The 26,551-nt window shown below is 34.4% G+C and overlaps 1 long non-coding RNA gene across 1 annotated transcript in view; it reads right to left on the bottom strand.

Moving 5' to 3' along the window:
• Positions 1-15,479, bottom strand: part of LOC119768022 — a 91,374-nt gene extending 75,895 nt beyond the window's left edge. Inside the window, exon 1 of the long non-coding RNA XR_005277860.1 lies at positions 14,311-15,479. This is a non-coding gene — a long non-coding RNA (uncharacterized LOC119768022). The remainder of the gene's footprint in view (positions 1-14,310) is intronic.
• Between the last annotated feature and the right edge of the window lie 11,072 nt (positions 15,480-26,551).

Below are 26,551 nucleotides of genomic sequence, written 5' to 3'. Positions count from 1 at the left end.
TCTAAATCATTTTGAGATGTAGCATCAGCTTTTGAAATGAAAATTATTATTAATAATAAACAATCTTTTGTTTTAATATTCCCCATAAACGAAGTTTCCTTATAGTCATCTAAAACGTTCTCATTTTTCAACTCACGATATCTCAGAAACTATTGGTATGATGATAAATTTAGAAACATGAAACTTTCTGCTCTTTTTTGTAACAATAACAGTCGTCATTCTAAATTTATTTAATATTTTTTAATATGTTTTATTAAAGTGAAAAGTAATTAAGTAATTAAGGTAACTAATCAATTTAAGTGAGTAATTTAGATAACTTTTGGCGGACTGGCAAGAAACATTCCCTTGTTAAAAGGTACATTTGATTTTAAAACTGCTTCAGTTTTGGAGCAAACAAAAACAATGCTGCTAAAGTTTAACACATATGTTACATTTCAATAAAACGGAATAATGGACAATTAAAAAAATAAATCAATTTAATAAATATTGAAAATAAAAAAATATATAAATAATAAAATAAAATATTCAACTTAATGTCCAAACATTTAATTTACATTTCACATAAATTTATATCGAAATGGTACCATATCGCATAAATTACAGTTATTTTCCTTATTCTATTAGTGAATTACTCTTGTTTTAGAAAGATTTATTGTATGTTGTGTGTAAAGGATTTATTTTAATTTGACAATTCAATGTTTGGCCAATTTCCTTTTATTGTTAAGAACATTCTTTATAATTCTACAATATTGTTTTGCTTGCTGAAACACGAATAAATTTGTTGGAAATTGTTGTTATCTTTACTTTATGAGCCTTCGTTACACAACTAACAATATAGAGCAACATTCAAAACTAGAAAATCAGGTCATACATTTTGAAAAGATGATGATAAATGATTATTTTCAAAACTTTATTTATGTTATCTTGATTGAGTAAGCAAAATTCAATATGTCCAGAAGGTTCCTAATAAAAAAAAAACAATTGAATAGAGGCTTATGTGGAAAAAAATCATGTAATGTATCTCCATTAAAAATAAGAAATATGTAGAAAAAATGCCATCCAGATAAAAAATTTGAAAAAACCTCCCTTTTTTAGCCAAAAACCTCCAACTTTTGCCCAAACTCAGTGTGTGCAACATGTCACGCTTCCTCCCTTCCCTTTTTCCCGGAAGTTTCGCCTCCTTCACCCTGCCTCACACACTCCTGCAGCTCCTGCTAATCTTCATTCATAATGCACACAAGCAGGCATGCGAATCCTGCAGGACTTTCGAAAGCACGCGAGGCTCCTCAGACGGGCGAAGTATGAAGTTTGCTTTTTTTCTCCGTCTCTCTCTCTCTCGATTGGACGTGTGCAATGTCGGGAATCATCGACTGGGAATGTCGAGACGGGGTTCCAGCCAACCTTAAGCCCGAAGGATATGGGGAAGGGTGGTAGACACAAATCCCTCCGGGGGGACGGAACTCGCAGCTGATTGCCATGGGGACCTGCCAACTTGCACAGAAAGTGGAGGTTTCTTGTTTTTTTTTTCGTGAAAAAATGACGATTTTCTAATGTAGTTCTGTTTGATTGACTGGGGCTAGTGTAGAGGGTGAGGTGGAGGGTGTTTTTCCATGAAAGGTATCGGCACGTGTGCTAGCGTGACTGGATGGAAAATTAGCTCGTGCTAGAGAAACTGTTACGTTGGAGAGGCACGAGATTGATTGATGGAATGCTTTTTATTTGTTTTCTTGAGCGAAATCAAAAATAAACTAACAACAATAAGTTAAGCCATTCTGCAATTACGAAAATCCTCATTTTCATCGCCAAAATAAAAAAAAGTTTTTTTAGCATCCATTTGAGAACTGAAAAGAATATCTTTTTAACACTTTTATCAAAAAGTAATACGAGTACCGAATATCTTATCATTCACAGCCAGCAACTTTCAACCCCACCCCGAAATCGTTTGATCGTAAACTTTCAAGTTTAATCTTCCCAATACCATCGCTGTGAGTCCTGTGTGACCCATCGTCTATCACCGCAAAATTATCGATACCGCGTAGCTTTTTAAATAATTTGCTCATAAAAAATTCATCTCGTTGGTTCGTTCCTCGACCTACCTCCATCTCCCCCTGGGGGATTTTAGAGCTTGAGCCAAAATCGCCACCAGTACGTGCCTTTGCTTACGGACGAACTTTACCGTCTGCCGCCTCCGAGAAAAAAGCTTCCCCGTTTTCCCGAGAAAAACGGAAAATGCCCCACCAAGGAAAATTGATTTTATATTTGCTTAATAAATATAAATACGCTGGTTTTACCTGCTCCCCCCCCCCCTCCCTCTCTCTCTCTATTTCGAATCTCGATTTGCCTCGGTTGGTCACGAGCACCATCTATCCCGGGATGAGAAAGCTTCTGAAGATGGCACACGGCAAAAAAAAATATGGCGCGACGTGCTTTTCCGGAGGGCACGCAAGTGACCCGGAAAAATTGCACTTATTTTTGACCCCACCGGGAGCAACGCCACCGTAAAGAACCCCGGTTCCGGTGCGATATGGCGTCCATTTTAATTGAATTCATGCTTCGGGTGTGCCGTGAAGAGTTACAACCCGTGAGTTTTCGAGGAGAGATTTTTTCTGTTTGTTTTTTTCCCTCCGTGGCGTTGTCTTTGTCGCTTTGTATCGACTCGAATGAATAACGAGCAGCTTTTCTGATTTTTCTTCTTTTTTTTGCACGATTTCCACTGCCAACTGCCAAGTCTTTGGAAAATGTCCAATGTCTCGGAAAAGCGTGGCTCGGTCTCGGGATGAGACCGAAAACAAAACGGAACGGGATGAATGGATTAGGATATATTTAGTTTCTGCTTGAATTTTGGTTTGTTGAATCAATGCCGACTGTCTGGATTTGCCTGTTACGAGATATTGAGTATTTTCGATGTTAAATATCTGTTTTTAAATTTTACGTAACTGAAATGTAGTTTATTGAAGATTGAGGATTTCTTCAAAACTCTAAAAATACATCTTATTTCTCCAAATACGTATGTTTTTATTCTAGATTTTTTTAAATAACATTTAAAGAACGCATTTTTGTTTGCGCTTGATGCGCAGTTTGATTAAAACTTGAAAATCTGTCATTGGAATTATAGATTTAAGAAAAAAAAAGTTACTTAATCCATGGTTGATGCCTTCCTCACAATAATATAGTTTTTTTTGGCTAAATAAAAATTTCCAGCCTACAAATGTTCTCTAAATATAACTTAATATAACTTAATATACTTATAACTCGATAGGGTCGTAAGATATTGATTTTTTTGGACTCGTAGGATAGGACGTCGTTTCAATCGAAATATATGAAATCCGGCTTCAAAAGAATGTAAAGCAAACTTAAGTGCTCATAACTTTTGATAGGTTTGTCAGATCTTCAATCTTATCTGAAATGTCTTTCAGCTGTCTAACTAACGACGAGTCAAAAAGGTCTTTCAAAACCCTTTCTTAAAAATATACATAAGAGTCTGCGATCAGCAGAGAAGCGAGTCAGACGTGCGTCCCTCACAAACCAAAAAAGTGCTAAAAAGTGCAAAAAATGCCTCACGGCAAGAAAAAGAGGCGGTCCTCACCAGCAGGATCGGCAGATTTGAAAAAGCTAAAGAATGCCGAAGCGCTACCTGCAAAGCCAGGCAGTTTGAGCAAGGACGCTCAAAAATTGTCTGGAAACCAGTTCGCTACCCTCCCTGTGGACGTGAGCGAGAAGGAAGAATTTGAACGACGGGAAAAGTTGCCACCCATTTTTGTGAAAACATCGTCATCGGATTCGGTGCGAAAGTGGCTGACCGGATTTATCAAATCTGGTGCTTTACGAGCTTCCATTCGCTTGTGTGCTGATGGACTCAAAATTCTGCTACCTACCAGAAAGGATTACAACTACGTTCGGGATTTCCTGAACAACACAAAGATTGAATACTACAGCCATGACGATCCAGGTAAACGCCCCATGAAACAGGTCCTCCGAGGCCTGTACGACATGGATGTGAGTGTGCTGAAAGAAGAGCTCAAAACTCTTAAGTTGAACGTGATCGAAGTCTTCAAGATGACGAGACACAACAAGGACATCAAGTATCGTGATCAACTGTACCTGGTTCATCTCGAGAAAGGATCGACAACGCCGTCTGAGCTGAAAGCAGTTCGGGCAATTTTCAACATCATCGTGACTTGGGAACGTTATCGTCCAGTGCACCGTGACGTGACACAGTGTTCGAACTGCTTGCAGTTTGGACATGGTGGAAGGAACTGTTTCATCAAGAGTCGTTGTGCAACCTGCGGAGGTGAGCACAAAACTCAAGCTTGCGAAACAATCAACGAGAACATTGAAGCCAAATGCTTCAATTGCGGCGGCGACCATTCGACCAAGAATCGAAGCTGCCCAAAACGAGCTGAGTTTGTGAAAATTCGGCAGCAAGCGACGACGAGGCACCAACCAAATCGTCGCAAAACACCACCAGCATACACGGACGTGGATTTTCCTGCTTTGGCGTCACCAGGAGCAGGATCTGTTCGAGTGGTTCCAAATCTGCAGCCATTGCCGTTGAATCAGCGGCAAAAAGTTGCAGAGAATACAACACCTCCTGGCTTCAGTCAGCAACCGAGGGAAAACCAACCAGCATCAACGGATGAAGGCAGTAGTGACCTGTTTTCACCACAAGAACTTCTGAACATTTTCATCGAGATGACAACAACACTGCGTGGTTGCAAAACTCGTGCGGAACAAGTAAGAACGCTTGGAGGATTTATCTTAAAATACAGTTCGTAGTTTACTCGTTCTAATGATTTTGAATATTTCAATGAATTTGCTTTTTTAGTTTTAAGTTAGGATTAGTTGTTAAAGTGATTTTTTTTTCTTTTTTACCCAAATGTATTCGATTTAATGCAAAAATGTAAAACAATTTGAAGTAAATAAATGAATATGAACAGTTAATAAGAAAACGAAAAATATAACAAAGATGAAGAGCATGTAGCCATACCACTTAGAATGTAAATGAAATGTAATTATTATAAGAAAGTTCAATAAAGACATATTTAATTTCAAAAAAAAAAAAAAAATATACATAATAATACGGGGTTTCTTAAAAAAACCACCCTGTATACAATCTTCCGGACTCTTCTTAAAATCGTTTTTTATCATTACTTTTGAAGTACTTTTCCAAAATTCATAATATTCATTAGGGTCTTAGGTACAGCCAGTCCGGAGATAATCGAATGAATACAGAGAGACGAGTTGTTTCTTTTAATTCCGCTATATATTTTTAATATCTTGACAGATACGTGAAAGTCGAGAACAGAACACTGAAGAAGTTTGCAAGTAGTAGACGAAATACGTATCTGTCAAGATATTAAAAATATATAGTGGAATTAAAAGGAACAACACGTTTTTTTGTATTCATAGCAGGGTTGTTAAAATATCAAAATATCAGCTCTCAGCATCTACAATTATCTCGCCTGAATATTCATGCCTCAAATACAACTGCTCTTCTCTCTTCATTGAAACTCTCAGCGCCGAACATAGCCGAACACGTTTTCGTGTTTACCCACTCGCGATAGACATTTTCCTTTTCTCTCTCATTCTCGCTTCCACGATCATCCTACCGCAACAGCGTTTAACCACAAAAGCCGCCACAAAACCAATTTTGCAAACGCAGTTTAAAGGGGCGTCATGCGTGGTCGGCTCCTAATCGCCATCTCGCATTCTCTCCACTTCTTGATTGAAATTATCGGTGAACAATTTTCCATTTAACATTTTATTAAAAATTTGTATTACTTAGTCAACTGGGGGTATATCTGAAAGTTCTGGTTTGATTTTCAATATTAGGGATTAAAACTATTGCGAAATATTGTTCACATAATTTCAAAACCTTTCATATCGATTTAAGCTTTGTAAAATGGCTTAAGATAATTTTTGTGACCATTTTAAAATGTTAGGCCGAATATAAAAAAAAACATTTATTTTAACTCAAATGATATTTGAGAAGGGCGTAAGTAATTGAGAGGCAGTATTTGTAGATTCTGCTCGGTTTGTTCTAGAGGTCGTATCGAGGTGCTCCGATTTGGATGAAACTTTCAGCATTTGTTTGTCTATACATGAGATGAACTCATGCCAAATATGAGCCCTCTACGACAAAGGGAAGTGGGGTAAAACGGGCATTGAAGTTTGAGGTCCAAAAAACATGAAAAATCTTGAAATTGCTCGCATTTCCGTAAAACTTCATCAATTCCAGCTCTCTTAGATGCATTCGAATGGTCTTTTGAAGCCCTTCAAAATGTGCTATAGACATCCAGGATTGGTTTGACTTTTTCTCATAGCTTTTGCAAATTACTGTTAAAAATGGATTTTTTAAAAACCTTAATAACTTTTTGCAACAGCCTCCAACACCCATACTCCCATAGGTCAAAAGTTAGGGAATTTCATGGACTATAAGCCTACGGTATTAACTTTTTGGCCAATCGCAGTTTTTCTCATAGTTTTACGATTTTTCTAGAACAAACATTTTACAACGTTAGTTTTTGCCCTGTAGGCCAAGAAGACGGCACTTTTTGGTCTCAATTTTGTCACATTCGGAATCCTCGGACAATTTCACGTAAGTTAGAAGTATTGGTGTTGTAATTTTGATTTAAAAAATAATTAAATAAAACATTTTTGAAAAAAGAAATAGATCTTATTTACTAAGGCTACCAACTCTTGCTGAGCAAAAATCCGTGCACTATGCCGATATGACAGCATGGTATAACAAAACTGTCAAGGAATTATTGAAATAAATTAAATTAAATCAAATTTGAGAATTAAAAATTTAAAACTGTGTCGTTTTTACAGCTAAAAAATTTCACAAAATGCTATCAGAGTGCTTATGACTTGCACGTTTAAAAGTATTCATACAATAAACCGTGATTTGAATCAACACATTATGTTCTTATTTTTTGTTAAAAGTTTAAAAGTTTACGAAATGTCAAGTTTGCTTTAACGAATAATATCGTTCTAAGTGTTTTAACGAACATATATCCAAAAATATTGAAAAGGTCCTATAACACGTTAAACACAAAAGTTTATAGGACTTTTAAAAAAACTCTAGATTTGTTAATTCAAATGTTCAAAGGTTTTCACAAGTTTTTGATGGCCTTTGGATCTTTTAATGGATAAATATATTTAGTAAGGAATTTCTAAAAGAACAATTCGAGATTTTTTTAAAAGGTTTTATCAACATATGAAAGACAATAGTTTATAGGACCTTTTAAAAAAAACTCTAGACTTATTGATAATCAAGTTTAAATTGAGGAAAACCCGGAAAACTCTCCCTTTTCAAATCAAACTCACAGTAAATTATAAATAAAAATGTCTAGTTAACAAAAGCTTTGACCAAATAAAAAAAAGCAATCCAATGTTTAAAAAGTTGTTAAAATTCCGTAAAAATCCGTAGTATGCGAAAAATTCCCTACAAAAATTCCGGCCTGTTAAAAATCCGCGATAAGGGTCGAAAATCCGTATGGTAAGGAAAAAATCCGTACAGTTGGTAGCCTTATATTTACCCTATGATCTATACGTCAAATGTTGTATCAAGTAGGCGAAAACTTGTTTTACCCCTAATTAGACAAAATGCTAAATAATATTTTAATTATTTCTAAACAGCACTTTTTCCAATCAAATTCGAAATTCCAACACCTCAATCTAATGTAAAATTTTCTGAGGATTCCGAATATGTGAAAATTGAGACCAAAAAGTGCCGTCTTCTTGGCCTACAGGGCAAAAACTAACGTTGTAAAATGTTTGTTCTAGAATATCGTAAAACTATGAGAAAAACTGCGATTGGCCAAAAGTTAATACCGTAGGCTTATAGTCCATGAAATTCCCTAACTTTTGACCTATGGGAGTATGGGTGTTGGAGGCTGTTGCAAAAAGTTATTAAGGTTTTAAAAAAATCCATTTTTAACAGTAATTTGCAAAAGCTATGAGAAAAAGTCAAACCAATCCTGGATGTCTATAGCACATTTTAAAGGGCTTCAAAAGACCATTCGAATGCATCTAAGAGAGCTGGAATTGATGAAGTTTTACGGAAATGCGAGCAATTTCAAAAATTTTCATGTTTTTTGGACCTCAAACTTCAAATCCCGTTTTACCCCACTTCCCTTTGTCGTAGAGGGCTCATATTTGGCATGAGTTCATCTCATGTATAGACAAACAAACCCAGAAAGTTTCATCCAAATCGGATCACCTCGATACGACCTGTTTCACATCGGTGAAAAACTCGCTCTTGATATATTTTTTGAATTCGTAATTCAAAAATTACTGTATTTTGAGGCCGTTGCATCGTATCAAAAAGTAATTAAAGACTAACTTGCAAATTGGACGTTCTTTGTAAACAAAAATTCACACCACTTCAATGAGATTTTGTGATTTTTTAATTTAAAAGTTTAACTATAAGTTGATGGCACGATTTTACTTCGTTCAAAATTTTTAAGAAAATAGTCAAAGATGTAACAAAAAGACTAACTGAAAATGCACGATATTATTTTTCTTCTTAAAAATTACAAAATCATTTACTAAACCTTTTTTTTTATTTTTGAGAAGTGGTCTAAACGTCAAAATGTTCAAGACCTGATAGTGAGAATCGATTCTCCAGACAATTTTACATAAAAATCTCTGTATTGACCATTGTTATTTTATATTTTATTATTATTTTCGATTCGATTCGATTTTTTGTTTAATTTATTTTATATTTTATTATAATTCATTTTTTCCATGTATCTATTTTTTCTAAAAAATCCTAAAAATAACTTACAGATTTTCATATATTTTCGTACCCACTTTATATGACCAGCCCGTAAAATTTTATGTAGATTTGTGTGTAATAACTAATAATGCATTACGACTACTTTTAACACAGTGAATGCTTTGATCATATGTACTTCATAAAAAAAAAAAAAAAAAAAAAAAGGGAAAAGTCAATTTCAGAAAACGTAGAGAATTACTGGATAATTACTTGTATGATTTGGCAGTAGATCCCAAAAAAAAAATAAAAAAATCTACATATCTACTCTGCACTTTTCAAAATGGTTTGATGTATTTTTCTGATACTAATAGAATAAATAAACTTGAGCCATTTGTACGATTTTGTTTCTAAAATGTTTATTTTGATCTTTTCCAACCCAAACGCAGCCAATCCGACGAATGCATTCTTGAAGTAGTTGTGGATAGGTTACTCCCTAATTTCATTGTTGTCATTATCAATGATTGTTGATTTATGATGTATGCCATTTGATTGTTGAAGCTGCATCGATAGTTTACATTGTACCAAATCTTTTGATTAAATTTTGTGTTTACTATTTAGATTAAGAGAATTGTTTTTCAAAAGTCTTAAGTTAAGACTCTCATCTTAATTAAATACCAAAGTGCGACAAAAAAGTTTAACATGAAGAACATGAAAAAGTTGAATGCTCGCATCATTAACCCACGATATTGATACACACCAATTCCACCACACAAAGGTACGGGCACTTTTCCTGGCAAATTTTCCTCCGCTTTGTACCTTTCTCAGGAATTTCCTCCTATATGCTCCTGTTGGTATTGGTGCCATCCTTCAACCTCACTCACACACACACTTTCACTCTGTCTCTCGGTGACGAGAGTGGCGTATTAAATTATGCTTCATATAAATTGAGGGGGGATTGAACTTGAACACTTTTCCTCGGGCTTTTCCCAGTTGCTCGCCCCCCTCAAGGGGGAAACTCATCCGAGGAAGGTGTGAGGGCAGGCAAAAGTTGACTTTGTTGCTGTTGGTGAGTAGGTGGGCAGAGAGGGTGGAACGTAGGCAGGATAAGGGGCAAATATCGTTTTGCCTTTGTTGTTGCTGTTGCAACAGAAGCGGCTATGTTGTGTGGTGGCTCTTTGCTCTGTCGGGGTGGCTGAACAGCTGCTGTACTGCTGGGAGTGGGGAAAATTTTGCTGCGTCGTCCTCGGGCTAAGGTGGGGGTGGAGGTGAGGCAAGATATGCTAGTGAAAGTCCCTTTTCTGCCCCGTCTCATCTGAGAGGGAGGCATTTGTGGAGGAGAGAAATTATACCGATTTATCCTGACGTTTTCACCCCCCCGGAAAAAAGGATCATGTTGGCCTTTTTATCGTTCTAAGAAGAAAATCGTCTTGACATTTTTGTAAAAAAGAAGAAAAATTGAAACTTTACCCCTTTTTTAAAATTTTATTATTAAGATGGTTTATAGATTATGAAAAAAGTTAAATATATTCAGACTTATTCATACCAGTTCCCTATAAGCGAAATATTAATTGATATTGTGACTAATAAAGAAGTGAAACATTTTGTTTGCAAATTTGGATTCTTTATTATTTATTTATAGTAATTAGGCCGTTGCAAATATTTTTTGAAGTTTATGTCCAGGGGTGCTAGGTTGCCAGATAAATCTGGCATTGCCAGATTTTTTGAGCGCCAATTAGGAAAAAATAATTTTCTATTTCTTCCTCACATTGTTTTATTGACGTATTTTGTTTATTTTGTGAAGCTATAAAGTATAAAAAGTGAAAATACACAGTTTTCGAACAAAAAACTACTTATTACTTTGAGAAAAGTGGCTTGCCAGATTTTTCCCTGATTTTTTGCTAGATTTTTTACTCTTCAGACCTGGTAACCCTGTTTATGTCCCTCGGCTCTGACCAAAGGCGAGGGGAGGGGGGGGGGGGTCAAAAAATAAAAATATAAAAATTGAAATTACAAACCTAGGTTTCGACATTTGGATGAAAAAAGTGTTTTAAAATGCATTTTACAGGCGTACAGTTGCTTTCCAATCATTAGTTTTAAAAATATCGATTTTTTTCGCGAAAAAAAACTTTTCGTGGGACTGTACATTGGTATTTCATGAAAATTTAAAATGTTTTCAAAGGAGTTCAAACATGCTAAATATGATTATAAACGCGGTAAAATGCATTTTAACTGTTTTTTAGTTGATCAAACTTTAATTTTCATTAAAATTTTGAAGTTTTTCGAAAAAAATATTTTTTTGGGGGGTGGGGGTGCGACATAAGCTTTGAAAAATATTTGAAACGGCCATATTCAATTTGTCTTGCGGATTTTTTTTCTATTTATCTTATTTTTTTTTAACTAACTCAAATATTATAATACTACTTTTACATTTTAAAAACATAAAAAAAAATTAAAAATTGAATTCAGGAGTCATGGTTTCAACAGTTAGATGAAAAAAGTGTTTCAAAATGCATTATACACCTGTCCAGTTGTTTTGCAATCATTAGTTTCCAAAATACTTAAGTATTGACGAAAATTAATTTTTTGAAAATGTACATTGAAATTTTATCAAAATTCAAAATACTTATAATCCAGCCCAACGTTTTAGATTGTTTTAAGTTGATTTGACTTCTATTTTCATTGAATTTTTAAGATTTTTGAAAAAATATTTTTTTGCCCCTGATTTTTCGGGGCTAATTGAAGGGGGCGACACAAACTTTGAAAAATATTTGCAACGGCCTTATTAAAAAAAAAGAAAGTGTTTTTTGAATATGATTTGAAAATAAGTTGTAAGCGAAGGTTCCAAAATTTCAATAAAATAGTAATGTTGAATGCACAAGTTGAGTTGTTTTCCAATCATTAGTTTTCAAAATACCAAACTTTGACGACACAAAATTTGCGTTGCAAAACAAAAAAATTACTGTGTTACTTCACTTTTCAAACGTCAAAATTCAAAAACTCGATAACTCAAATTGCACAATTTTAGAATCAAAATTTAAGAAATTTTGAAATTTTGAGTTAAGGCATCAATAGCTCTCATTTTTTAATTTCTTCTTTTAACTATTAAATTTGTACACAAAATTAAAAAAAATGCTTATTCGATTTTTTTTATAATTTAAGGTTATAAGTTAAGATTATTTAACCTTAACATAAAAAATAAGAATTTGAGATCTTTTACTTAAATCGTCAAGCTTTCAATTTTTTTATTTTTATTTTATTTTTAAATTTTATAATTTCGAAAATTTTAAACCATTGAATTTAGATTGCTTTTTTTTAAGTTTTGTATTTTTGAATAAGGGCAGCAAATTGCCAAGGTTAAAGCTGCAAGAAATAAATGAATTAACAAGAACGTTTTGGAATTTGGGTAATTCTCTACCAACTCACACGAAATCGGGAAAAGTTGCCCCGACCCCTCTTCGATTTGCGTGAAACTTTGTCCTAAGGGGTAACTTTTGTCCCTGATCACGAAACCGAGGTCCGTTTTTTGATATCTCGTGACGGAGGGGCGGTACGACCCCTTCCATTTTTGAACATGCGAAAAAAGAGGTGTTTTTAAATAATTTGCAGCCTGAAACGGTGATGAGATAGAAATTTGGTGTCAAAGGGACTTTTATGTAAAATTAGACGCCCGATTTGATGGCGTACTCAGAATTACGAAAAAACGTATTTTTAATCGAAAAAAACACTAAAAAAGTTTTAAAAATTCTCCCATTTTCCGTTACTCGACTGTAAAAAATTTTGGAACATGTCATTTTATGGGAAATTTAATGTTCTTTTCGAATCTACATTGTCCCAGAAGGGTCATTTTTTCATTTAGAACAAAATTTTTCATTTTAAAATTTCGTGTTTTTTCTAATTTTGCAGGGTTTTTTTTTAGAGTGTAACAATGTTCTACAAAAATGTAGAGCAGACAATTACAAAAATTTTGATATACAGACATAAGGGGTTTGCTTATAAACATCACGAGTTATCGCGATTTTACGAAAAAAAAGTTTTGAAAAAGTTACTTTTTGCGTTTCTCTTTGTTTCGTCGTCCGTGTCTGTCGCGGGTGATCATGAATGGCCATGATCGATGACGACCAACTTTTTCAAAACTTTTTTTCGTAAAATCGCGATAACTCGTGATGTTTATAAGCAAACCCCTTATGTCTATATATCAAAATTTTTGTAATTGTCTGCTCTACAACTTTGTAGAACATTGTTACACTCTAAAAAATAACCCTGCAAAGTTAAAAAACACGAAATTTTAAAATGAAAAATTTTGTTCTAATGAAAAATGACCCTTCTGGGTCAATGTAGATTCGAAAAGTACATTAAATTTCCCATAAAATGACATGTTCCAACATTTTTTACAGTCGAGTAACGGAAAATGGGAGAATTTTTAAAACTTTTTTAGTGTTTTTTTCGATGAAAAATACGTTTTTTCGGAATTTTGAGTACGCCATCAAATCGGGCGTCTAATTTTACACAAAAGTCCCTTTGACACCAAATTTCTATCTCATCACCGTTTCAGGCTGCAAATGATTGAAAAACACCTCTTTTTTTACATGTTCAAAAATGGAAGGGGTCGTACCGCCCCTCCGTCACGAGATATAAAAAAACGGACCTCGGATTCGTGATCAGGGACAAAAGTTACCCCTTAGGACAAAGTTTCACGCAAATCGAAGAGGGGTCGGGGCAACTGCTGTGTGAGTTGGCGGAGAATTACCCATTTCCAAAATTTAAAGCTTATGACCTTGAAAATGTTTGAATTTTTATATTACAACCACGTGGAAACTTTTTTGAAATCTAAGACACCCCCCCTCGTGGACAATTTCCATACAAAACAAATATTGTTTGTATGAAGCGTGGACAATGGCTAGCAACCTCCCCCACCCGCTTAGGTGTCGGTCGGTTTTTGACGGTCCCTTACTTCATTTTGAGCAAAAATAAAATCCGTTCTTTTAATTTTCCGCATTTCAAGAATATGTGCCCTGGGAGGCAATTCTAGATTTTTTTATATCTGATACAAAATTATTGAAACGTTCGTTATTTGCAGTCGCATTCAAATTGTAAATATTGTCAACATGTATAAAATTAAAAAAAGTATTTGCAAGGGCCTTAACCAATTATTCAACAAGTTTTTTCAATGAAATGTCTACAAATCGATGCCCGTGTGTTCTCTTGCTCTATCTAGATTCGAATCCTAGTAAGCTTAGTACCAAAGAGCACACCGGAATAGTAATATAAATATTGCCCTCGATTTTGAGGGAAAACTTGAAGATCGAAACACAAACTTTTCTAAACTTTTGTAGTTTTACATTCAAATACATTATTCAATGAAAAGAGTATGTATCTTTTGTATTTCTAAAAATAATTATTTCAAGTTGATTGAATGGTTTTAACACAGCATAGTACAAAAAGTTAAGTTTAATCATTGTCTGAATTGCTTCCCCCTAATCCCGAGTCCAAATTATGTCGCCAAACTTTATTTGTCGAGCACGACATTAAACAAACTCATTAGTCATGGAAATGAAATAAAACTGGCCTTGTATCTCTCCCTCGCTTACCTGCACTTTTCTCCGGACACAGCACAGCAGCGAAACTTTGTGTCTGACAAATTGCCCGTGTGCAAAAATGTTCACTGTTGTTTTCCGTGGAAATCCTCTCCCCTTTGCCTACATAAATTGCACGCCGGGAGAAAAACTTTTCTGCTTTATTCTTCTTTTAATTGAATTTCTTTGTTGACCATCATTCACTGCGCTCCTTCACGCACACAAATACACTCCCAGGAGTGTGTCGCAAGAGGGTTAGGTGCTCCAGCTACTAGTAAACATTCACCACCTCATCCTCTCCGGTTTTTCCTTCTTCAAAGCCAGCATAAGTGGCGAGGTGTCGCAAACATACACCTTCTTTTCCTTTTTCCAAAATAAAAAAAAAACTCGTCGAGATTACCCTCCTAATCTAATCAATGAGTCCCCCCCGCATTGAACCCAAAACACTCACTAATACACCGAGAGCGAGAGAAAGCTCTCACTAATACAGACGCTCACTTGTGGGGAGAAATATGCGAGAGAGAGCGCACTCACGCGACGTGACGCGAAGAGAGTGGGTGGCGCGGAGAAATGCCGAGCAAAACATCAACAAAACGTTAGAAAGTAGCGTTCTAGCGCACGAGCCTGTGCATGACTTTGCCGATTTTGACAACCTGAGGCGGAATGCACTGAGAAAAAGAATTGAATGTTTTTTTTGGGTTAATCACTCAAACAGTTCCAGAAACTCGTAATGTTTTGATTAGAAACCATGTGAAATTGTATTTTTGAATAACAAATCGATAATTTTTCACTGTGCACAATGTTTTGGGGCACTTTTCCTCATTTTCCGGCAAAATTGCCTACAATAATGTGCCGTACTTTTTCACACTTTCCCCCTTCGTTAGTCGTTCGTCTTTTTTTGTGAATGAAGGGATCCCAAAGGGAAAGCTCGGCGTTTTTCCCTCCCAACTTGCGCGTTCTGGATGCTTCGAGGGGGGAAAATCGATGCTGGAGTAATTCCTCCTGGGGGTTCAAACGGGATTCTTTCCCCCTTGTCACCAGCACTCGCAGGATGGGCTTAGGTTGAACTTTTCCGCACCAGAACGATTGTAAAATGGAAAAGTTCTTTGTTTGACAGCGATTAAAATGTACGGAAGATGGTCTTCGGGATGTTTACACTGCAAACACGTCGATTTTGGAAAGTTTTTCTGAGGGAATTTGATTTGAGTTGCTGACGGAATCACATACACTTTGAACTACCCACACAGATTTCTTTAAGAGATTTTCTAACCTCACCTCCTGCAGATGAACAATCTTCACGTAATTAATCACTGTCAACGAAGGTAATTTGGAAAAATTGACCTGTCCAGCGTTAATTTCCACTGTAGATTCTGTTGATACTCCTCAACTTCAACAAACCTTGGCACCACTACACCTTTAAGCACGGTGAATGTTTTGGAAACTCCTCGAACTACCGGCCTTTTCTAGTAGACTCGAAGTCACGCGTCAACTTCCGTTCACTTGCAGCGGTAACGTTGGGCGTCCAGAACACGGAAACGTTCAAGGAAAACTGACTCCTTGAAGGCCGGAGTCATCACACCGTCGTCGTCGTCTACCGGCAAAGCATCTTTCCCTCTTCCCAACCAACCGGCCGGTTCTGGTAGGAGCTGGATGCGGGGGGAGCGTCTGCGCACATCGGCGGCATCGGATCATCATCCGGCGATGTAGGGAAGAATCCGCTTGCCGGGTGAGCGACCAGTCGGATCGATATTGCGGGATCAGGGATGGGAAAAGAAATATCTTTATAAAAACTTGTTCTGCTGAATCTTTTAAAAACAGTGATTTGGAGAGATGTGAATTTGGAGTCAAAGTCGGTGGAGTTGTGTCTTTTCGGGGATTTGGAGACATTTGAAGTTGGAGTCGGAGTAGTCAAAAATGCTGTCCAACTGAGTGGGGTTTGAGCCTTCGTACTGGACGAATACTTCATGAGCAGCGATAGAATTATATTTATTCGAGGATTTTGGATTATCAAAAAAGAATGACAATCACTTCTCTCTTTCACAAGGTGAATGAAAGACCATTCAACGAGTTTTGAGTCAATTTTTCACTAATACATTAGAAACGTCCGTGCCGGGACCGTGGTGTAGGGGTAAGCGTGCTTGCCTCTCACCCAGTCGGCTTGGGTTCGATCCCAGACGGCCCCGGTGGCATTTTTCGAGACGAGATTTGTCTGATCACGCCTTCCGTCGGACGGGAAGTAAATGTTGGCCCCGGACTAACCTAAAAAAGGTTAGGTCGTTAGCTCAGTCCAGGTGTAGGAGTCGTCTCCCTGGGTCGATTCCTCGGTGGAGTCGCTTGTAGGCAGTTGGTCTAACAATCCAAAGGTCGTCAGTTCGAATCCTGGGGTAGATGGAAGCTAAGATGTAAAAAGAGGTTTGCAATTGCCTCAACAATCAAGCCTATGAACACCTAGTTTCGCGTAGAAATCTCGCAATCGAGAACGCCAAGGCAATGCTGTAGAGCGAATAATTTGATTTTTTTTATTTGATTAGAAACGTCAGAAGACATTTAATATGATGTTCCTTTTCGTATAATATCCATTGCTTGTAAAAATTTCAAATCATTAAAATTTGGCACTGCTTAATTTGTTGAGTTCATTGAATTTATTAAAGAATCGTTCGTTCATTGTGTATTTTGAGAATTTGGCTGGGATTTATTTTGTCCCAGCTTGGGAAGTATTTAACTTTAAATAGCTTAGTAAAAATGAGCCAGCAAGTTTCCACTAAGAGTTGTGCAAATAGTTGTTTCAATAGTTAGATTTTTTCCTACCAAACATATTGGATTCATTTTTTTCCAATATTACCTAAATGGTAAGAATTAAGATTCATATTTAAAAAGCTGTTTTGAGGTAGGCGCAATGGCCATGTAATTAATTTTATAGAGCATTAATAAAACTGAGTTTGTTAAATTTCAATAGAGGGTATCTAAATTTAAGGTAAGGTAAATAAAAAAAAATTAGTTAAATTAAACTTTATAAGAATTTTGTTTCAACAGAACATAATTTTTTGTCGCCGCCAATTTTGCAGCATGAATACAAAAAATCCAAATTTACTAAGAAACTTGTTCTACTGAAAATGTTTATAAATATTAAAATACTTCGGAATTCTATTTCAATAATAATTAAAACTTGTTACTTAGAAACAAATTTTATCTTTTTCAGATTAAAATTGTCCATATTATCCGACAATGCAGTTCGTTTTATAATTCAAACTTATTATTATTAAGAAAATCATGACACTTTGAGATTGTTTTGAAATCCTATTTATCAAAGTATTCATGATTATAGTTAACTTATTACTATCAAAACTTTTCAAAATTTGTTATAAACTACTTCTCTACCATGCTTAGTATGATTTTATTCCAGACCTTTCGTATATACTCCGTATTTTTCCTGTCGCAATAAAACAGCCATTCAAATCACCCTGGTTTACAGTATCTGTATATTTTTTTTGTTGACATTCGATGCTAAAATAAAATTCTCCACCTTTTTTGCTATTTTCAACTAGCCAATTATCGAAAAAAATGTCAATATGATATATCATACAGCAAAAATGAATCCAAAAGAAAGGCAACAATTAAGCAAAATTAAAAAGAAAGTGCCAGTACTGATAAATCTTTGTAAAGATACATTCTGTTTAAAAAAAACATAGTGGTTGTAAGTTAAGGTTATATTTAAGTAATATTAAAGTGAAAAAAACAAAACATTTACATTAAACAAAACATTATCGAAAAATATAGTTGAAATAAATTATGCAAAAAGATGCCTAGTACTATTTCGGAGACTATTTTGTAGCGTGACTTTTTAAGCACCCATAAGAAAACTTTTAAAATAAATAAAATTAAATGAAAAGATGCATAAAAAAATTAGAAAAATAAAAACTTAACAAAAACGTTTTTGAATTCAAAATAAAATCAAAAGGAAATGAAAAAATTCCAAGCGATGAAAAAAATACTAATAAACTAGTAAAAGTTAAGGATTAAAAGCTAGATAAAAATCACATAAAAACAAATCCAAAGTAATATGAATGTTAGAAAGAAACAAAATGAATGCAATAAGTATAAAACTGAAACTTAATATTGAAATCAAAATAAACAAATAGAACTTAAATCAAAACAATTATGAATCAACATAAAAATTTAAACACATAAAACATCAGCAAAGTTACAATAACATCAAACAAAAATGCATTTAAAATTAATGCAAACAACAAAGCAAATTAACCCTCTACTGCACATTTTTTTCGAAAATCTTAATTTTTCCCGTTTTCAAGAGGTCATTTTGAGCAACTTTTGTTAGGTGAAAAACTTCACTTCTCTTGTTTTATGTTTTTCTTGCTTTGTTTTTAAGAATTTTAATTTGCATTTATTTAGTTTATCTTTGTTTGGTAACATTTGGCCTATGCTACCACCTCCTATCATAACTATTTGCCTATCTAATTATTTCATGTTTTTACTGTAACTTTTTCAATGTGTTGCCTGTTTTTCATATATCTGCTCTAGAAAGGCACCATTATCATTTAAATCGTTAAAATCCGTAGAGGCACATAAAACAAGTAAAACTTCCAACCCAAAACGTGCTTTTAAAAGATCAAAAATTGGTTGAAAAATGTATTTTTGACGATTTTCTAGATCGAAGTCCGTCTAGAGGCGCGGTTTGGTTGTAGAGGGTTAATATAGAAAACAAAACATAATTATTGCAAATTTCAAGGAACTGAAATGGTCGAACTGCAAATAAAAGCAAAACTAAAGTTTAATAACAAACAAAAACGATCAAAATAAATTGAATGAAAATATAAATCAAGTCAAAGCAAATCAAAATTTAAGCAGTAAATAAATGGCAGAATAAAAGCCAATATAAAGGTTAACATAAGAAAATTAAAGCAAATTTTTTGCCCTGATTACAGCAAATTCCGTAAGAAATTAGCGAAGATTAATTTAGAATTGGTATCATTACTAACTTAGTACTTCTTACACAGCCAAAAACCAAAAAAACTGTTAGAACTTCCCATCCCTGCTCCAAACTGAAGGAACCTTTAAAAACGCACACATTCAAGCGAAACTCCCGGTCTTTAATCAGTGTTGTGCGTTTTGTTTGCGGCGTGACAGGATGATGGATCGTTTGTTGCCAATATAGAGCCCGGCTCCGGGGGGTGGTGTTGGATTGCTGAAGGCAGTAACAGCAGCGAGCAGTGTCAGCAGTTGTTGGCAGAAAGGTTAACTGGGAACACTTTTGCTGTCAAGCTACTGCTGGGGGAGACATTTGGGGCAGATACGGCAAGGGGTCGTCGTAGGATTGTTTCTAATCGTCATTCTCGGCACGGATTCGGAGGTGAATTTGGGGAAGGGGGGTAATAGTGAAAGAAATGCATAAGGGGGATTTGTGGAATCCTTGGGGAAGGTATGGATGTGGTTTTGAAATAAGTACGTTGAACTCGAAAAAACGAATTCTACCTTTATCAGTTTTATCACAAATTGATAAAGCTAAATTAAATCATTTCAAACTCCTTTTCCCATGATGCGATGTTCAAAGGTCAACTTTCACAACGCTCCTTGATGGCTTCACATCTGCATACTAGCATTTTTATAATCAGCAAAATCAACTCATCTTCACTAGCGCCATTTTCCCACCAAACTAATCCCGAAGCCCGATCAAACCCGCAATCCGTTGCTCGATGAAAACGTTTTGATAGCTCGACAAAGAACACCAAAATTATCACCTCCGTTTGTGTCGTCCAAATAGAAAATCACCGAAAAATCCGCACTCGGATCCCTTGCGGGTTCGAACCGACGACTAAACTAGCCTTGCGATGTCACCAAAAAGGCCAAACACCGCGTCAATAAATTCCCACCGGACAACCCATAAATTACGGTCGGGCAGATGATCTGGCCGCCGTGCGGTATCGACCCAGCTTATCTGGGTTTTGAGCGGTTTTGATCAAAACATCCATTCCCGAAACGTTTAACGGCCTCACAAAGAAGATGAAAAAGTGAAACAAAAAAGTAAGCTTTGGTCCACGAACTAATTTACATACTAATTCACCCCCTCTCGGTTTGGAGACAGACCCCAATGTGTGGGATAATGAGGCGAAACTTGCCACAGATTGGCCGGTAGTGTGATCCGTTGTGATGTGACAAAAAGACAAAAAAGACAAAAAAGACAAAAAAGACAAAAAAGACAAAAAAGACAAAAAAGACAAAAAAGACAAAAAAGTCAAAAAAGACAAAAAAGACAAAAAAGTCAAAAAAGACAAAAAAGACAAAAAAGACAATAAAGACAAAAAAGACAAAAAAGACAAAAAAGACAAAAAAGACAAAAAGACAAAAAGACAAAAAGACAAAAAAGACAAAAAGACAAAAAGACAAAAAGACAAAAAGACAAAAAGACAAAAAAGACAAAAAGACAAAAAGACAAAAAGACAAAAAGACAAAAAGACAAAAAGACAAAAAGACAAAAAGACAAAAAAAAAAGACAAAAAGACAAAAAGACAAAAAGACAAAAAGAAAAAAAAAAAAAAGAAAAAAGACAAAAAGACAAAAAGACAAAAAAGACAAAAAGACAAAAGACAAAAAGACAAAAAGACAAAAAGACAAAAAAAGACAAAAAGACAAAAAGACAAAAAGACAAAAAGACAAAAAGACAAAAAGACAAAAAGACAAAAAGACAAAAAGACAAAAAGACAAAAAGAGAAAAAAGACAAAAAGACAAAAAGACAAAAAGACAAAAAGACAAAAAAGACAAAAAGACAAAAAGACAAAAAGACAAAAAGACAAAAAGACAAAAAGACAAAAAGACAAAAAGACAAAAAGACAAAAAGACAAAAAGACAAAAAAGACAAAAAGACAAAAAGACAAAAAGACAAAAAGACAAAAAGACAAAAAGACAAAAAGACAAAAAGACAAAAAAAGACAAAAAGACAAAAAGACAAAAAGACAAAAAGACAAAAAGACAAAAAGACAAAAAGACAAAAAGACAAAAAGACAAAAAGACAAAAAGACAAAAAGACAAAAAGACAAAAAAAGACAAAAAGACAAAAAGACAAAAAGACAAAAAGACAAAAAGACAGACAAAAAGACAAAAAGACAAAAAGACAAAAAGACAAAAAGACAAAAAGACAAAAAGACAAAAAGACAAAAAGACAAAAAGACAAAAAAGACAAAAAGACAAAAAGAGACAAAAAGACAAAAAGACAAAAAGACAAAAAGACAAAAAGACAAAAAGACAAAAAGACAAAAAGACAAAAAGACAAAAAGACAAAAAGACAAAAAGACAAAAAGACAAAAAGACAAAAAGACAAAAAGACAAAAAGACAAAAAGACAAAAAGACAAAGACAAAAAGACAAAAAGACAAAAAAGACAAAAAGACAAAAAGACAAAAAGACAAAAAGACAAAAAGACAAAAAGACAAAAAGACAAAAAGACAAAAAGACAAAAAGACAAAAAGACAAAAAGACAAAAAGACAAAAAGACAAAAAGACAAAAAGACAAAAAGACAAAAAGACAAAAAGACAAAAAGACAAAAAGACAAAAAGACAAAAAGAAAAAAAAAGACAAAAAAAGACAAAAAGACAAAAAGACAAAAAGACAAAAAGACAAAAAGACAAAAAGACAAAAAGACAAAAAGACAAAAAGACAAAAAGACAAAAAGACAAAAAGACAAAAAGACAAAAAGACAAAAAGACAAAAAAGACAAAAAGACAAAAAGACAAAAAGACAAAAAGACAAAAAGACAAAAAGACAAAAAGACAAAAAGACAAAAAGACAAAAAGACAAAAAGACAAAAAGACAAAAAGACAAAAAGACAAAAAGACAAAAAGACAAAAAGACAAAAAGACAAAAAAGACAAAAAGACAAAAAGACAAAAAGACAAAAAGACAAAAAGACAAAAAGACAAAAAGACAAAAAGACAAAAAGACAAAAAGACAAAAAGACAAAAAGACAAAAAGACAAAAAGACAAAAAGACAAAAAGACAAAAAGACAAAAAGACAAAAAGACAAAAAGACAAAAAAGACAAAAAGACAAAAAGACAAAAAAGACAAAAAGACAAAAAGACAAAAAGACAAAAAGACAAAAAGACAAAAAGACAAAAAGACAAAAAGACAAAAAGACAAAAAGACAAAAAAGACAAAAAGACAAAAAGACAAAAAGACAAAAAGACAAAAGACAAAAAGACAAAAAGACAAAAAGACAAAAAGACAAAAAAGACAAAAAGACAAAAAAGACAAAAACAGACAAAAAGACAAAAAGACAAAAAGACAAAAAGACAAAAAGACAAAAAGACAAAAAGACAAAAAGACAAAAAGACAAAAAGAAAAAAGACAAAAAGACAAAAAGACAAAAAGACAAAAAGACAAAAAGACAAAAAGACAAAAAGACAAAAAGACAAAAAGACAAAAAGACAAAAAGAAAAGACAAAAAGACAAAAAGACAAAAAGACAAAAAAGACAAAAAAGACAAAAAAGACAAAAAAGACAAAAAAGACAAAAAAGACAAAAAAGACAAAAAAGACAAAAAAGACAAAAAGACAAAAAAGACAAAAAAGACAAAAAAGACAAAAAGACAAAAAAGACAACTAAAGACAAAAAAGACAACTAAAGACAACTAAAGACAACTAAAGACAACTAAAGACAACTAAAAAAACTAAAGACAACTAAAGACAACTAAAGACAACTAAAGACAACTAAAGACAACTAAAAAAACTAAAGACAACTAAAGACAACTAAAGACAACTAGAGACAACTAAAGACAACTAGAGACAACTAGAGGCAACTAAAGACAACTAAAGACAACTAAGACAACTACACCCTTACCAAAAATCATGATTTTTTGAGTTCCAAATCCCACTTTTCATACGAATTTTTCAGTTCAACCCATATAACCATTTTTATGGTTGTAGTACCTGAACTCGAAAAATCGTATGAAAGGTGGGATTTGGAACTCAAAAAATCATGATTTTTGGTAAGGGTGTAAAGACAACTAAAGACAACTAAAGACAACTAAGACAACTAAAGACAACTAAAGACAACTAGAGACAACTAGAGGCAACTAAAGACAACTAAAGACAATTAAAGACAACTAAAGACATCTAAAGACATCTAAAGACAACCAAAGACAACTAAAGGCAACTAGAGACAACTAAAGACAACCAAAGCATTTGGATGAATGGATCACACTACTGTCCAGCAGTGGCCAGCGGACTAAGGTTACCCTTGCCCGATGGTCTCCACGTATGACCAGCCAAAATATTCAGTGATCATTAGGCTTGCGAGAGACGACACAAACTAGGCAAACACACAGTGGGCTTCTTTCTCAGGCTTCTTCTCAAGAGACAAATAAAAAACGGTGCGACAAAAAAGCGCGCGCCATGATTAATGCCTTTTAGGTGAATGAAATGTTGTCCCGCAGCCCAAATGTCATGCTGATTTGGTAAATCTTGTGAAACACGAGAGGAAGATTCGTGCGATATGAATCATAATTTAGCGAGCGATAAGATCAAAATTATGACACATTTGGGAAGAAGTGACAGGTTTGAGGTAAAATATGTCTGACAAAGTGATCAAGAGGTTAGTTTTTTCTCGATGAATATCGCTGAAAAAATCTAGGGAAAAATGATGTATAATTTAACAATAATATTTTAAATACTTTACATATAAGATTTTATCAATTCTGAGTTATTCCAAAACTCACCGTCCCAATCAACCTCATGACATTGACCATGTTACAATTCTGTTGAAAATGAAGAAGATAAAAATCCATAATACAAGTAACAACAGCTTTGGGAACATGGTGCAGAAATTATGCATGTCACTGCACCCCGTAACGCTGTGCTGAGCGTGCAGTTCGTCCCAAATGTTGTCTTATGGAAATTCCAGCTGCATTGGTGCGTGTAGGTACTCAACGCAGCGTCCTTCATTTCCGCTGTCACTATGTTGGAAAATTGTTTGAATTTTCATGGGCGTAGATTTTTGAAGTGAAAAGGCAATATTTTAGTGACAAAACATATTTTTGTGCTCAAAACAAAAAAAATTTCTAAAAACGCATTTATTTGTGACAAAAAAGACAAAAAAGACAAAAAAGACAAAAAAGACAAGAAAGACAAGAAAGACAAAAAAGACAAAAAAGACAAAAAAGACAAAAAAGACAAAAAAGACAAAAAAGACAAAAAAGACAAAAAAGACAAAAAAGACAAAAAAGACAAAAAAGACAAAAAAGACAAAAAGACAAAAAGACAAAAAGACAAAAAGACAAAAAGACAAAAAAGACAAAAAGACAAAAAGACAAAAAGACAAAAAGACAAAAAGGCAAAAAGACAAAAAGACAAAAAGACAAAAAGAAAAAAAGAAAAACAAAAAAAGAAAAAGAAAAACAAAAAACAAAAAAAGACAAAAAGACAAAAAGACAAAAAGACAAAAAGACAAAAAGACAAAAAGACAAAAAGACAAAAAGACAAAAAGACAAAAAGACAACTAAAGACAAAAAGACAACTAAAGACAACTAAAGACAACTAAAGACAACTAAAGACAACTAAAAACTAAAGACAACTAAAGACAACTAAAGACAACTAAAGACAACTAAAGACAACTAAAAACTAAAGACAACTAAAGACAACTAAAGACAACTAGAGACAACTAAAGACAACTAGAGACAACTAGAGGCAACTAAAGACAACTAAAGACAACTAAGACAACTACACCCTTACCAAAAATCATGATTTTTTGAGTTCCAAATCCCACTTTTCATACGAATTTTTCAGTTCAACCCATATAACCATTTTTATGGTTGTAGTACCTGAACTCGAAAAATCGTATGAAAGGTGGGATTTGGAACTCAAAAAATCATGATTTTTGGTAAGGGTGTAAAGACAACTAAAGACAACTAAAGACAACTAAGACAACTAAAGACAACTAAAGACAACTAGAGACAACTAGAGGCAACTAAAGACAACTAAAGACAATTAAAGACAACTAAAGACATCTAAAGACATCTAAAGACAACCAAAGACAACTAAAGGCAACTAGAGACAACTAAAGACAACCAAAGCATTTGGATGAATGGATCACACTACTGTCCAGCAGTGGCCAGCGGACTAAGGTTACCCTTGCCCGATGGTCTCCACGTATGACCAGCCAAAATATTCAGTGATCATTAGGCTTGCGAGAGACGACACAAACTAGGCAAACACACAGTGGGCTTCTTTCTCAGGCTTCTTCTCAAGAGACAAATAAAAACGGTGCGACAAAAAGCGCGCGCCATGATTAATGCCTTTTAGGTGAATGAAATGTTGTCCCGCAGCCCAAATGTCATGCTGATTTGGTAAATCTTGTGAAACACGAGAGGAAGATTCGTGCGATATGAATCATAATTTAGCGAGCGATAAGATCAAAATTATGACACATTTGGGAAGAAGTGACAGGTTTGAGGTAAAATATGTCTGACAAAGTGATCAAGAGGTTAGTTTTTTCTCGATGAATATCGCTGAAAAATCTAGGGAAAAATGATGTATAATTTAACAATAATATTTTAAATACTTTACATATAAGATTTTATCAATTCTGAGTTATTCCAAAACTCACCGTCCCAATCAACCTCATGACATTGACCATGTTACAATTCTGTTGAAAATGAAGAAGATAAAAATCCATAATACAAGTAACAACAGCTTTGGGAACATGGTGCAGAAATTATGCATGTCACTGCACCCCGTAACGCTGTGCTGAGCGTGCAGTTCGTCCCAAATGTTGTCTTATGGAAATTCCAGCTGCATTGGTGCGTGTAGGTACTCAACGCAGCGTCCTTCATTTCCGCTGTCACTATGTTGGAAAATTGTTTGAATTTTCATGGGCGTAGATTTTTGAAGTGAAAAGGCAATATTTTAGTGACAAAACATATTTTTGTGCTCAAAACAAAAAAAATTTCTAAAAACGCATTTATTTGTGACTTAAAATATATTTTGGGAAAATTTCAACATTTATCACATTTTCATCCACCTCTGTCTATCATTTTGCGAAAATTTCCCATTTTGAATTCCACGTGGACCACTTTCCGTTTCTGTTTCCCCACAAAACCCCGGTCAGATTTGTCCCCATCACCCACCTCATCCACCCCTCAATTAAACTTTGGTCAGGCTTTGAAGCGCAAATGCATTTTATTGCATCGTTGGGATTATCCACCGGTTGGTGCGTGATGGTGGCTGATGCTTCAGCAAGTGTTGGCTTGGG

Source organism: Culex quinquefasciatus, chromosome 2 (assembly GCF_015732765.1).
Source record: "Culex quinquefasciatus strain JHB chromosome 2, VPISU_Cqui_1.0_pri_paternal, whole genome shotgun sequence".
NCBI lineage: Eukaryota > Metazoa > Arthropoda > Insecta > Diptera > Culicidae > Culex > Culex quinquefasciatus.
Note: the sequence above shows the minus strand (reverse complement) of the source record. Positions and strands in the feature narration are given on the sequence as shown.